This window comes from Leucoraja erinacea, chromosome 17 (genome assembly GCF_028641065.1).
Source record: "Leucoraja erinacea ecotype New England chromosome 17, Leri_hhj_1, whole genome shotgun sequence".
In the NCBI taxonomy this organism is placed as follows: Eukaryota; Metazoa; Chordata; class Chondrichthyes; order Rajiformes; family Rajidae; genus Leucoraja; species Leucoraja erinaceus.
In genome coordinates, this window is record NC_073393.1 from 42,160,740 (window position 1) to 42,175,346 (window position 14,607).

Here is a 14,607-nt window from a genome sequence, read left to right on the forward strand (position 1 = left end):
CATTCAACCATGGCTAATCTATCTCTCCCCCTTAACCCCATTCTCCTGCCTTCTCCCCATAACCCCTGACATCCATACTAAACAAGAATCTATCTATCTCTGCCTTAAAAATATCCATTGACTTGGCCCCCACAGCCTTATGTGGCAATGAATTCCACAGATTCACCACCCTCGGATTAAAGAAATTCCTCCTCATCTCCTTCCTAAAGGAACGTCCTTTATTTCTGAGGTTATGACCTCTGGTCCTAGACTCTCCCACTAGTGGAAACATCTTCCCCACATCCACTCTATCCAAGCCTTGCACTATTCACTATTTTCTACATTAAGTGGCAATAAAGTGTCATTGTCATCAAGTGGTCTCCAGAATCTTGCATTGTCCAGTTTTAAGTTTAGTATGTCAGATAAGAAATATATTGCATGAATGTGTGTTTCTTAGTCTTCGTTTAAGATCAAATATTGGGGATTCATTAAATGATGCTTTGTGTGAAAATATTATGGCAGATGAGAATTGCGGGTTGCATTCCATAGTGACAAGTCATCATCTACAATCACTTGTTAGAACATTAATCTCTCAGCAAGATATCTTTCAGCAAGAGGCAAATAATTCCAAATACATTCAATAAAAACCTCTGATGTTTACTACATCCACATAATGTTGTGTATAGAACTCTCCTGACTTATATGTTCCAGTCATGTCAATTTTAAAGTGGTTCAAGAAGAAGGTTAGGGGTCCGGGCACAATGTGAAACTGTCTCAACAACTCATTTATCAAGATTAATGGCAGATTGTTAAAAGATGAAATGCAAACAGCTGTTCTAGCAGTGTGTAATAATAATTGATATCTTTTTGGGTGGGGTGGATTATTTATTAATGAGTAAAGTTCAGAAATAATACAAAATAATATATATGATGAATGTTGATGAAGAGTAACTTGAACATCATTATGACAGCCTTGATGTTATTTGTAAGAGGAGTAAAACATCTCTAGGTAGAAGTTGCAGAAACTTTGGATCTGAAGAAGGATTCCAATGCAAAACCTCAAAGGATACAAAGTGCTGGAGTAACTTAGCTGGTCAGGCAGCATCCCGGAGAACATGGATAGGTGACATTTTGGATCCGAAATGTCACCCGCCAATCCATGTTTTCCAGAGATGATGCCTGATCTGTTGAGTTACTCCAGCACTTTGTGTTTGCTTGTGTATTAACAACATCTGCAAGTATTTATTTCTACCTGTACACCAGCTCTATCCTACACACTAGGGATAATTTACAATCTACAGAATCTGTAGATTGATGGTGCAAGTGAGCCAATCACACACAAGCCAGCACCACTAACTCCACCCCTCCATAACACTTATACAAACGCCCCATTCCGGCACTTCGGTTCGAGCAGCCAGGATGCATTGACAACCTGTTGTCCTAAGTGCTGTTAAGTGCTCATTAAAGATGTGTTTAAATCACACAATGACTTTGGCTCGTGTTTACATGGTGTCAGAAGTGGGATTGGCTCCTGGGTGACCGCTGTGTGCTTCTTTGAAGTATTCATCTCGCAGTGACGAGGGTATCACCACCCTGTGACCCTTAACCACAACACCATCCTGTACCACCAGTTCATCACGTACCAGGAAGTATGGCTGTACCTCTGTAGGCGTGTCGGATCAATTGTCAGGCCAGCCTGTTTTGATGATGGAGGAGAGGGTTTGAAGCGTATCGTCAGTGGCAGTGTGCGCGGCCAGGGTATGCAGTTGCTTACTGGGGATTAGGTCGACACCGAGGACCATGAAATCCTCCTGTTCATGGGGGGGTTGCTCGCAAGATGCCCGAGGTGCACGAGAGAGAGTGTCAGCAACATGCATGTCCTTACCCTTCTTGGAGGTAATGGTAATGGTGAAGTCGTACCGCTGCAGCTGCAGCATCATGCGCTGCAAGCGAGCTGGCGCGGCATGGAGGGGCTTGTTAAGGATTGTCACCAGTGGTTGGTGGTCCGACTTGACCGTGAATGTGTTGCCAAGGACGAAATCACGGAATTTGGTGCAGGCAAAAACGACAACCAGCAGTTCCTTTTTGATTTGCGCGTAGTGCTGCTCCATGTCAGTCATGGTGCGAGAGGCATACGCGACAGGTAGTAGAGTGCCGTCAGCAGATGGTTGCAAGCCGGCTGCGCCAAGCCCAAATTTCAAGGCATCGCAGGTTATCGTCACCGGACATTTCAGGTCAAAAAAAGTCAGGGTCGGTGCACTGGTCAGTTTGGATTTTAAAACATCAAAGGCAACCTGATGAGGCGGGAACCATGACCATGCAGTGTCCTCTCTGGTCAGCTGCCGCAGTGTGGAGCATAATTCGCTGAGGTTCGGTATGAACTTTCCGAGATAGTTTACCATGCCCAGAAAACGTTGCAGGCCTTTCACATCTGTGGGGGCAAGCATCTCTGTGATGGCAGCAGCTTTCTTCGGATCGGGTTTGAGGCCATCAGGTGTAAAGATGTGGCTGACGTAGGAGACCACTGGAACCCGGAACTTACACTTGTCAGGATTGAGCTTGAGGTTGATCTTGCGAGCGCGCTCCAAGATGAGCCTGAGATTGTGACCGTGTTCTGCTGCGTTTTTGCCATCGTCGACAATGATAGCACAAGGTAGGCCCTCGAATAATTGCTCCATGGTCCTCTGGAAGATTTGGCGGAGCTGATTCCGAATGGCATTCTCAGAAACTTATATCTGCCGAATGGGGTGGCAAATGTAGTGAGGCTTGATGACTGCTTGGCCAGCGGGATCTGCCAGAAATAGTTATTTGCATCGAGGATAGAAAATAGGGTGGCCATTCCGACCTTTGCCGCAACATCCTCAACGGTCTTCATGGGATGGTGTGGGCGCTTAATGGCAGTGTTCAGGTCTTTCGGGTTGATGCACAGACGGATTTTGTTCTTTCCCTTCTTGAATGGTCGAGACCCAGGCGGTGGGGTCGCTGACTGCTTCAATTACGCCTATGGAGGCCATGTCCTTCAGCCCTGTCAGTCATGGCAAATGACAATCGGTGCGGGGTTTGGATGACGGGCGTCACATCATGCGATGTCTCCCACACGTCCCCGCATGCCTTACACCCCTCCTCGTCAAACCTCGGTCTCCACTAACCACGGGGTCTCACCCACCGCATGTTTCCCCTCTCGGTCCCCGCAAGCCTCCCCTGCGTCATTCTCGCCTCCTGGGTCTCCGGCCCATCTTTCAGGAGAGGGAGGGGAGGTTTGGGTCCGCACGCGCTCGGGACGTGTTAGCAGACCACCAGACAGATATGGCGAGTATGTTTAACTCCATGGATGGTTGAAGGATGTAGATTGATGGTGCATGTGAGCCAATCACACACAGGCCAGCACCACTAACTCCACTTCTCCACAACACTTAGTATAATCTACCCATCCCGGCACTTTGGTTCGAGCAGCCAGGATGTATTGATAACCTGTTGTCCTAAGTGCTGCTAAGTGCTCATTAAAGATGTGTTTAAATCACACAATGACTGGCTTGTGTTTACAGAATCCAATTAAACAGCAAAGCTGGAGATCTTTGGAGTGTGGGAGGTAGCCGGAGCACTCGGAGAAAAGATGCCCGGTCACAGGAAGAACATACAAACTCCGTACAGATATCACCCGTAGTCAGAATCAAACCTGGGTCTCTGGCGCTGTAAGGCAGCAAACCCACCGCTACACCATTGTGTCGTCACCACATACTCTGCTCCTCTAATGTCTGTCTACTGGTGGCTAAACCATTATTAAAACAAGTTAACTAAAAGCAGCAAAAATAACCATTTAATTATTAAAAGTAAACAATTTGTTTATAAAAAGCAACTTACATTCACATTTAATTTCTAAAGAGACTGTCGCACTTTCTTATATCTAATTCACAAACTTTTTTACTCGTGGACATTTTTCATCAGGCTAGAAAAACGTCCCGACCTACTTGATGCCACGAGTACCTACGACTAGCATCACGACCTACCTATGACCTCCTACGACCTCCTACGACCTCGTGACGACCATGCTGCGCATATGAATCAAGGGCAAACTCGGCAGAGGTGATGAGTTAGGTCGTGAAAATGGGACAGGCCCTTAAATCATTGCCTTAGAATCACAGGTAAAATGAAGAGATCTTGGACGCTACACTAGCCAAAATAGTCCAGTGACTAGTGGAGTTCCGCAAAGGTTGGTGCTGGGGCCGCTTCTCTTCACGTCGTGTATTTATGATTTGGATATGGGGATTGAAGGCTTTGTAGCCAAGGTTGCAGATGATGCTAAGAGGTGGAGGGGCAGGCAGTGTAGAGGAAACAAGAATTCTGCAGAAGGACTTGGACAGGTTAGGATAGTGGGCAGAGAAGTGACAGATGAAACTCAGTACAGCAAAGTGCGGAGTCATGCATTTTGGTAATAAGAATATATGCCTTGATTATTTTCTAAATGGAGAGAGAATCCAGAAATCGGAGGTGCAAAGGGACTTGCGAGTGTTGGTGCAGGATTCCCATACAGTTAATTTGCAAGTCGAATTAGTAGTAAGGAAAGCAAATCCAATGCTAGCATTTATATCAAGAGGATTGGAATACAAAAACAGAGATACCTGTATAATGCCAAAGCTCTATAAGTCGCTGGTCAGGCTGCATTTAGAACAAGTATCTGAGGAAGGATGTGCTGACTCTGGAGAGGGTCCATTAGAGGTTTATATGAATGATATCAGGAATGAGTGGGTTAGCATATGATGAGCGTTTGACAGCACTGGGCCTCTACTCGCTGGAGTTTAGAAGGTTGAGGGGGGACCTCATTGAAACTTACAGAATGATGAAAGGCATAGATAGAGTGGGTGTGGAAAGGATGTTTCCACTGGTGGGAGAGTCTAGGACCAGAGGTCATAGCCTCAGATTTAAAGGATGCTCTTTTAGAAAAGAGGTGAGGAGGAACTTCTTTAGTCAGAGGGTGGTTAATCTGTTGAACTCATTGCCACAGAGGGCTGTGGAGGCCAAGTCAGTGTATATTTTTAAGGCAGAGACAGACAAGTTTTTGATTAGAATGGGTGTCAAGGGTATTGGGAGAAGGCAGGAAAATGGGATCAGGAGGCAGAGATCAGCCATGGTTGAATGGCAGAGTATACTCGATGGGCTGAATGGCCTAATTCTCCTGTAACTTGTGAATTTGTGAACCTAACACAAGATCTACAAGGTGATACCCAGCATAATATCAGGAAATCCCAGCAATACTGAGATCCATTGTTGGAGTTCAGCAACAAAATTAACTTTTGTCGATTTGCCGATTTGGAGTTCCAAGCCGCTGAGGTTGGCCGCCAGTCCCGACGTCGGAGTTCCAACATCCCAGCGAGCGGGCCTGAGCGGCGGGCTGCCCGTAGCTGCGGGCTGCCCATAGTGTCGACTGCAGAGGGCTCCGGAGGCCCTGACCACGGGGAAACATCAGAGGAAGAGACTGACTTTGGTGCCTTCCCTCACAGTGGGAAACGTTTGATTCTGCTGTGTGGGGATGTTTTATGTTGAACTCTATCGTGTGTTGCGCTCTTTATTTTATTGTATGGCTGTATGGTGATAACATTTCACTGTGCCAACTGGCACATGTGACAAATAAATGAGCCTTGTATCTTGTATCTTGCATCTTGTAACTGGCTGATTTGATCTTTTGAATCCTGCAATCTTTTGAAGTTGCAAATTTCTGCATTTTATATTACAAAGTCCAGTTTTTACTGTAGCTTCAATGGTTTGATATCTGCAGTTCCGACTGGAACAGATAGCACTAGCCAACAAGATCTATCTAAAGTTTCTTCTAAATACTTTATCCTAATTCATATTCATATCTGTATTAAACAACATCCTACTTTCATTGTGTAGGAAGCAACTGCTGATGCTGGTTTACACCAAAGATAGACACAAAAAGCTGGAGTAACTCAGTGGGAAAGGCAGCATCTCTGGAGAGAAGAAATAGGTGGTGTTTCGGGTTGAGACCTTTCTTCAGATGGAAGAAGACTCTCTACCCCAAACATCACCCACTCCTTCTCTCCAGAGATGCTGCCTGTACTGTCCTACTTTGCATTACTGTATCACTGAAATGAAGTTTATCTCCTATTTAAATGTCTTACCCAGTACCTTAGATATAGAGTATTGATACCAATTGCTATTTATTTTCCCCTCTACAAACAACAACTTTTAAACAATGATGGGCCTGTCCCACAGGCAACTTTTTAGGCGACTGCAGGAGACTATGCGGTCGCCACATGGTCACCACATGTTCGCGGCTGGTTGCCGGGGAGTCGCCTTCATGGTCGTGAGGGGTTCCCGTATTCTGGGAACGAGTCGCGGCCTCATTATGGTCACCGTGAATTTTTCAACATGTTAGATATAGATATGCCATTTATTGTCACTATACATGTACAATGAGATTAAAAGCAGCTCGTACTCAGTGCATACATATAATTTAGTACAAAAAACAAGAAACAGAAAACAAAAACAAAAGGGAGAGGGGGGGGGATAGGTGCACAATTCTGCGGCGCTATATACATATCTATAAAGGCAAAATGGTGAAGAATAGGTAGTATTCTTAGGCAGATGTTTAAAGATTATATTAAATATTAAAAATGTTTTTTAAAAATATTAAAAATTACAGTTACAATACACATTACAGTTCCAAATTTCAGTACGTGGATAGAATAGATGGAAGTCCGGGTGTTGGGCTGTGAAGTCAGTGCATGTGTGAATTAAGAGTAGTTATGACTTTCGGAAAACAACTATTCCTGAGTCTATTTGTTAAATGTTGAAACATTAGCGGCGACTAGAATGAAACCGCCATGGAGAGTAGCGAGAATTCCCGTGCCGTGGGTGGGTCGCAAGGAGGTCCTAGTGGTGGAAGGAGGTGGAAGGTTCTCGTAGGTTCTTGTAGGTTGCAGCCGGTGCTGACTGGTGAATTTCATTGGCTCATTGGGGAAAAAAACTTAAGTAGTAGTTTTCAGAACCAAGGGTAACTGACTGGCAATGTTAATGTCCGCCGAGCTTCACAGCCGTGTATCTCTGGCTTCTTAAAAGTTGTCTCCACTCCTTCTCCTCCCTCTCCCCCCCCCTCCCTTTTAACGGACTTACTGTACACTGTGCTTTAGCCGTCTTAATTACAGCGCCAACCTTCCTGTTCATCGTGGTGTGTGTCTGTATCACCTTGGCTTTGCAACATGTGAATTTCAGACGGCTCTCCCCCACTTGCCCTGTCCCCCACCTGCGATGTGTGTGTGTGTGTGTGTGTGTGTGTGTATGTGTGTGTGTGTGTGTGTGTGTGTGTGTGTGTGTGTGTGTGTGTGTGTGTGTGTGTGTGTGTGTGTGTGTGTGTTCCACTCTGACAGTCGCCTTTCCAGTTGCCAGTTTTTAAGGCGATGGTTCAATCAATACCAAATAATTGATCTTATTTTGCAGCTTTTAGATTAAAGCCATAAACTATATTGATCATTTGAACACAATGGTTTGCGACATACAAAATCAGATCAGGAAGCTACATCAGGTGAAGCAAATAGCTTTGCAAGTGGAATGAATCACAACATGACTTGGTGAAAGCCAGAAGTGATAGTGGAATGAATGTGCTACAAACATTCTTTCCAAACAGTAATGGATATGAAGCAGCATTCCCTTTTAGGGAATAACGGAATTTTGCAAACATGTTGTCAAATAAATGTCACTTTCTACACAGAAGATGAGAGAGGGAATATAGAGCATAGGACATTACAGCATAAGAGCAGTTCCTTTGGCCTACAATGTCTGTGCCGAACATGATACTGTCCAACTCTCATCTACCTGCACATAACCCACAACCCGCCAGTCCCTGCACATGCATCTGCCTATCCAAAATGCTACTGAATGCCACCATCGCATTTGCCTCAACCACCACCCTTGGCAGCGCGTTCCAGGCACCCACCACCCTCTGTGTAAACAATGCTCCCCACATCTCCTTTAATCTTTGTTGAAGTATGAAATAAATTATCGCAGGTAGTAAAAAATAGATGCAAATTTATCATTCCTTATCAGACTTGTTTTCTTTGTACTGATCCTGATTTTGACCCCTTTCTCCTGGATATGACACGATCGAGATGGTGGAAGTCATTTTTGCAGTGTGTCGATTGATCACTGATCATAAAATGAAGGTAAGTTTTTTTATGATGCTTTCTTTTGATATTAAAGGGTTGCAAGGCTGGCATTTGTTCTCATTCCTTCAAAGAGCAGCAACGAATCTTCTCCGAACTTGAGATAGACACAAAAAGCTGGAGTAACTCAGTGGGTCTGACAGCATCTCTGGAGAGAAGGAATGGGTAAAGTATCGGGTCGAGACCCTTCTCCTGACACAGATATGTATCATTAGAATGCCCACAAGATGGTTACCTAGATTGTTCTTGTTTGTGACCCAGAGGCAATGGAGATATCGGGATATATGTTCAATTCAAGATGATGTATGACGTGGAAGAGAAGAGGAGGGTAATGGTACTGCACGCACAGCTTGCTTTTTGCCTTCTAGACATTGTGTATTCAACATGTGCTGCCAAAGAATCTATAAAGAATTGCCGCACAGTACATAGTGCTGCCACAAAGCGTCATGTCCAATGGTGCAGCTTTTAATCTGTAACTTGCACAAGGTAGCCCTTGTGTCTTGGCTACCAGATTTGTCAGGAAGTGGAATCAAGTTGAAAAGATGCACAAAGGACAAGGACTTCAATCACTTTTCACAAGGACATTGTGGGGAGCTAGTAAAGAACCTGCATTGCACCTGGCAGATATATCTGCATCATCTTTCGCCACAGAGAGATTCTGGAAGACAGGAGGGTGGCTAATGTTGTACCTTTATTTAAGAAGGGCTTCAACGACAAGCCAGGACAACCCGGTGGATCGACTTCAGGAGCTCCGACTACAGGAGCTTCGGCCGTCCCCATCACGGGAGCCTCGATCGCCCCGTTGTGGGCGCTTCGATCGCTGACTGCGGGAGCTTCGATAGCCGCGACCACGGAAGAAAAGGAGAAAGAAGGTAAACGTTATTCGCTTTCCATCCCCGTGGGGAATGTGAGGTCTCCGAAAACAAGAAAACCCTCCTGTCTTCCAGAATCTCTCTGTGGCGAAAGATGATGCAGATATATCTGCCAGGTGCAATGCAAGTTCTTTACTAGATTCCCACAATGTCCTTGTGAAAAGTGATTGAAGTCCTTGTCCTTTGTGCATCTTTTCAACTTGATTCCACTTCCTGACAAATCTGGTAGCCAAGACACAAGGACTACCTTGTACAAGTTACTGATTAAAAGATGGATGTGCTGCCTGCGTTGGTGGGGACTCGGAGGTATTGCCGTGTGTGCAGTGGGGACATCGCGCCATGAGAAGATCCCGGAGTCTGGTGCGAGTGTGGACAGTTTTCTGACTATTTGGGTGGATAGGGACTGCAGAGAGAGAGTGATAGCGGTCGGTATAACTCTGGTCACATCACGGTGAAGGAGCGTGTGTGTGGCCCGGACATTGAACTGATGGCTACACAAAAAAGCTGGAGAAACTCAGCGGGTGCAGCAGCATCTATGGAGCGAAGGAAATAGGCAACGTTTCGGGCCGAAACCTTTCTTCAGAAACCATTTCCTTCGCTCCATAGATGCTGCTGCACCCGCTGAGTTTCTCCAGCTTTTTTGTGTAACCTTCGATTCTCCAGCATCTGCAGTTCCCTCTTAAACATTGAACTGATGGCTGTGGGTCTCCGCTTATGCCGTGTGTCCTGGGGATTCTCACACACCGCTGTGGTGGCTGCTTATGTCTAATCTTTATGTAGTTTTGATCTTGTTAGTTTTTTGGTGTGACTGTATGGTAAATCAGATTTCACTGTACCTCGGTACACATGACAATAAAGGACCATTTAACCATTGAATCATTGAATCACAGGCCAGTGAGCCTAGTACCAGTGGTGGGAAACTAATCGGAGGAGATTCTGAGGGAAAGGGCCAACCAGCATTCGAAAAGGCACAGAAAGATAAGTATAATAGTAAGATTAAACGAGAACTTACCAGTTTGAAGTTTGATCTGTATTTTATGAGGAGTTACGATGAGGGATTACGTGAAGAACCCGCCTCAGGACGCATGTGCGGCATACTTCAAAGCAGCGGTGTGGAATCACAGATAGACACAAGTATTTGAAGTAACATAGTAAAGACAAAGAGACATCAATTTATCAGTTTGATCCATATAATGAGGGTGGGAGCGGAGGACACGTAATCCCTCATCGTAACTCGTCTTAAAATACAGATCAAACTTCAAACTGGTAAGTTCTCGTTTAATCTTACTATTTTACTTCGGAGTCACGTGAGTGACTACGTGAAGATTTCAAAGCTCTGTGATTTCAAACCGTGTAACAGCTATTATTACACCACTGCCGAAGTCTTTGAGGGAGGAAAGTGTGTTATCGTAATCAACCAATGAATCTGTTTATAGAAAAACACAATGGTATTTTTACAATAACAATGAAGAAATTTAAATGCTCCCCTGGGCTAATTTAAATATTTGCAGATTGGAATCTTTCCTGCAAATAAAAAACAGGTTTTGTCAACAGTTTATAATAAATTCTTTCTCTGAACGTTTTACCCCCACCATTCTGCTGTAGCCAGGATGTGGTTTATAGGCACGTCCATTCTTTTGCCGTTGACGTGGAAGCTTGTCCTGTGGAATGAAAACTTTGTACATGTTAGTTTTATCCCAGAAGCTTTAGTACCTGCTTGAGCCATCCCAAAAAGGCTTGTTACCCGACCACAAGGTTATTTGTGACCAACCCACAAGGCTTTTCATCTCTCTCGAATATTTAGGTTGTGTCTATGTAGGGTAATAGGGTCATGGCACATTACCGTGTTTTCTGGCGGGTAAGCCCGGATTTTATGACTGGATAAGGTGTTCCTAGTCTGGTTTGACCATTCCCTGGACAATGATAGAGATCTGGTCTGAAGCTATGAGCATGGTGTCCAGTTGCAATAGGAGTAGTGACTGGACCCTCTGTGCTGCTCCGAGTGCCCTCAACATATGTGTTTAGAGCATAGATGGTTCAGGTTGAGGGATCTGGCTGGTGGATATCCCCTGAGGTATGGTAGTACCACTGTGACATCCCATATATGGGTGTACCTGGTCTAGGGGTTTAGAGCTTAAAATACCCTTCAAAGATTTATCACCAGCCAGTGTGACCCCATGGCCTGTTGTCCTGTAGCTGTTTTGAAAAAAAACAGGCAGGGCAATTCTAGCTGTGTTGATGGTACTGTAGCCGAATCCTTCATCATGGTGAAGGTTCACCAGGAATTCCAGTTCGTAGTAACTGTATCGGTTGAGTAGGTTATCCCTTTATCCTTGCAGTACTTCTCTAGATGCTGGACAAGTGCTGTAGTCCAGTGGATGTTCAGAAGGATGCTGACATGGTGTCGACGGTTCGGTATAACAATTCCAGTCCCAGATGTGGCTTGTGCAGAATCTGCACCCCAGGAGCTTGAATTTCCCATGGCACAGATGACTTGTGCCCGGCTCCGAGTGTTAATAATACTGGGTCACTGGGGAATACCATCGAAGTTTCAACAACCATGTCATGGAGTATTGGGAACCATGGCTGCGTAAGTCCGTCAGGTACTATCAAATACCTGAAGCAGAGTCCTTTTGTACTGTGCGTAGTCCTCGATTGATGAGGCAGAAGGGAAGAAATACATAGAAATAATTTCACCAATCCAGCGCGAACGCATTTGCTGCCCCAGGGTCTGGTTCCCACGCGATATACATAGGACATCCCCAAACACCTGGTGAATTAGCGTTGATGCAGATAATCGATATCAGATTCAGATTCAATTTTAATTGTCATTGTCAGTGTACAGTACAGAGACAACGAAATGCATTAATATCTGGCATGTCATATAGCTTGATAGTTTTATTAAAACTTTTTTATAAAAAACATCTAATCGATGTTGTCATTAAATTTATGTGACCTGGTGTCTGTCACTGTATTTAGCTTACCTGGCAGGTAAGTTGCTGATAGTCAAATACATCTTTGGACACACCATTGCCAAATTGTTTTGACCAACTTGTCGCATGATACCGACTTTATGCCGCCCATATGGTTAATGTAGGCCACCACCGTAGTGTAGTCTATTTATAACCGTACATGCAAGTGCTTTAAATCCATAAAATTCACCCGAACATTTTTAGATAATAATGCCCAGTATAAGTGGTAACCCCACCACTGTCTTTCTGATATTACTTCAGTGGGTAACTTCATGAGACGCTCAATGACAACCTATATGTCGTTTTTGATACTAAGGTCCGAATCATGTAGACAGAAATGCTACCATTTTCCCAATTACTCTGTTACTTGTCGAGTAGTTGGTAGTTTGTTGACCATTAATTTGTTGCATGTTTGTGCCAATTCAACTATGTTGTCTCTTGGCAACATTATAGTCACGTGGACTGAATTAATATGAAACCCAAGATAGTCCAGGAAAGAGCTCTATATGCTGGTAGGAACCAGACCCACCTACCTCCATGGTTATTGGCAGTTTTGTCTTTTCTGTTTTCTGAGTGCTTTGTTCTGACGACGTGCTGGCGACGTTGGAGGGAGGCGCATTTTCCAGGGGGTCCGCAGCGGGCCCTGATCTAAAATATCTTTGGGGATAATGCGGCCCCAAGCGTTCACCAGTCCCATATTCTAGACGTCGACTGGTGGATGCCGTGGGGTGCTGCTGCTTGGGTATCGGAGGTCGTGGTTTGCTCGTCCCGGGGCCTGCCCTCGTGATGCCAAAGGTTTTTGATGCCTCTTCCACCTCCTTCAGCTTTTTGTTCAGATCTCTCCCAAATAGCAGTGAGTTTGCCTCCGCAGCTGGGGCGTTACTCAAGCCTGCAAATTTTGAGATTGAGGGCAGGTCTTGTTGTTTAGTTCGAATTGTGTGGTACACGTTAATACCAGCACATCCTGCTGATATGTATTCATCTTCGTTGTCTCCACAGAACGAGCATAGGCTGTGATAGCTGACGTCAGGAGCCTTCGGATCCGCTGTAGCTTGAGTTTTTATGCCCGCATAAGGGCCCCCACATTTTCCAAGATTTTGCTGTTGAGGCTTTTTTCCCTTAAGGGCCTCACAGTTCTCTGGTGCTGTATATTCTTACATCACCTCGGCGAGCACCTTCTTCAGTAGAGGTTTGTTGGATAGGTGATTAACACTGGCTGCCATTTTTTGGCTCCAGCGGTGCTCCAGCCCGTGGGGTTGCTACGAAGCGGTCCACCACACCCAACAGCTGTTCCTGATCCTGCACCCCATGCATACTCCCGATTTCGTCCGCCTGCCCCATTTGCAGACCAGCCCTGCCCTGGTCACCAATGCTAGCCCCCTGCTCCAGCCCGTGGTATGAGGTAGCAAAGGGCAGTGCCTGACACGACACTATGGAGGAGGTACCTGTCCTGTCTCCCCGGGAGCGCTGCTGTTCCCGGTGGACCATCTCCTCCAGGAGCTGCTAAATGCAGCTCAGGCGGCTGTCTCTCTTCTGTTTTGGTGGAGACATGTCCCCCTCCGACGAATCGGAGACGACCGGCCGTTTGGCTTCCTGGCCGCTTTCCCAGTCCGCCGTGCAGGCTCTGGCGAGACTGGGCTTGGCTCGGTCTCAGGGATAGCAAAAACCGCTCTGAGAGCGACGCTGCCGCCGGTTGCTGCCCCGCTGGTAGAGTTGGAGCGGGGCAGTTTTTCTTTGAGAGTTTTCTGCGTTGTGTTCCTGAAAACCTGCAAAAAAACACAACTGCAACTCAACTCTCCAATGCCCAAGAGCCGCTCCTGCAGCTCAGGGGGCTGTCTCTCCCCCTCCTGGGTGGAGAGACGTCCCCGTCCGATGTTGGAAACCACCGGCCGGTTTTGCATACATCCAGCCCGCTGCTCAGGTGCTAGCGGGGCTGGGCTCGGTCGCGGTGTCGGGGTAGCGGACCGCCCGCTAAGCGGTCCTACCACCTGTTGCTGTCCCCGCAATGAGACGTGCTCCATCGAGCGGGCAGGTGCAGCGTTTTCCCCAGACCGCTGCTGAAGTGCTGACGGGTTTGGTGCAGTGTCGGGAGCGGGGCGCTGGTTAGCAGTCCTGCCGCGGTGCGCTCTCTCTCTCTCTGCACTCGGGCTGCTGCTCTCCTGCACTCGGGCTGCAGCGCACTCCACGCCAACACTGCGTCGTGGGTCCCCTCATCGGCTCAGAATGGTCGGAAGCCTCCGCCCGCCCGCCTGCCTGCCTCACCTGGCCAGCTACTCAAGGGCGAGCGAGGACTGAGTGGAACCTCCAACGCAGTCCAAGCGCCGTCTTCCCGTTGTCGCCCCTGTGGAGTGGTAACGGCACCAGCACAGCTCCCAGTCCATGGTCCGCCGTGTGTGCGGTCCTGGTGCCGTTTTTCCCCCCGCCCTCCGCGAACGGAACACTCCTTCCCCAGAGTCCAAGGGGGCCGCTTGCATGCCCTGCGGGGAACAAGCAGACGCGAGGGGCTGTCAAAATAAAGGTAAGTACTTACCTAAAGCTTAGTTTTTCTGGTTGTTGCGGGAGCCCTGTCTCCCGCCTGCCGCTGTTGCCTGCTGAAACGTAATGCCG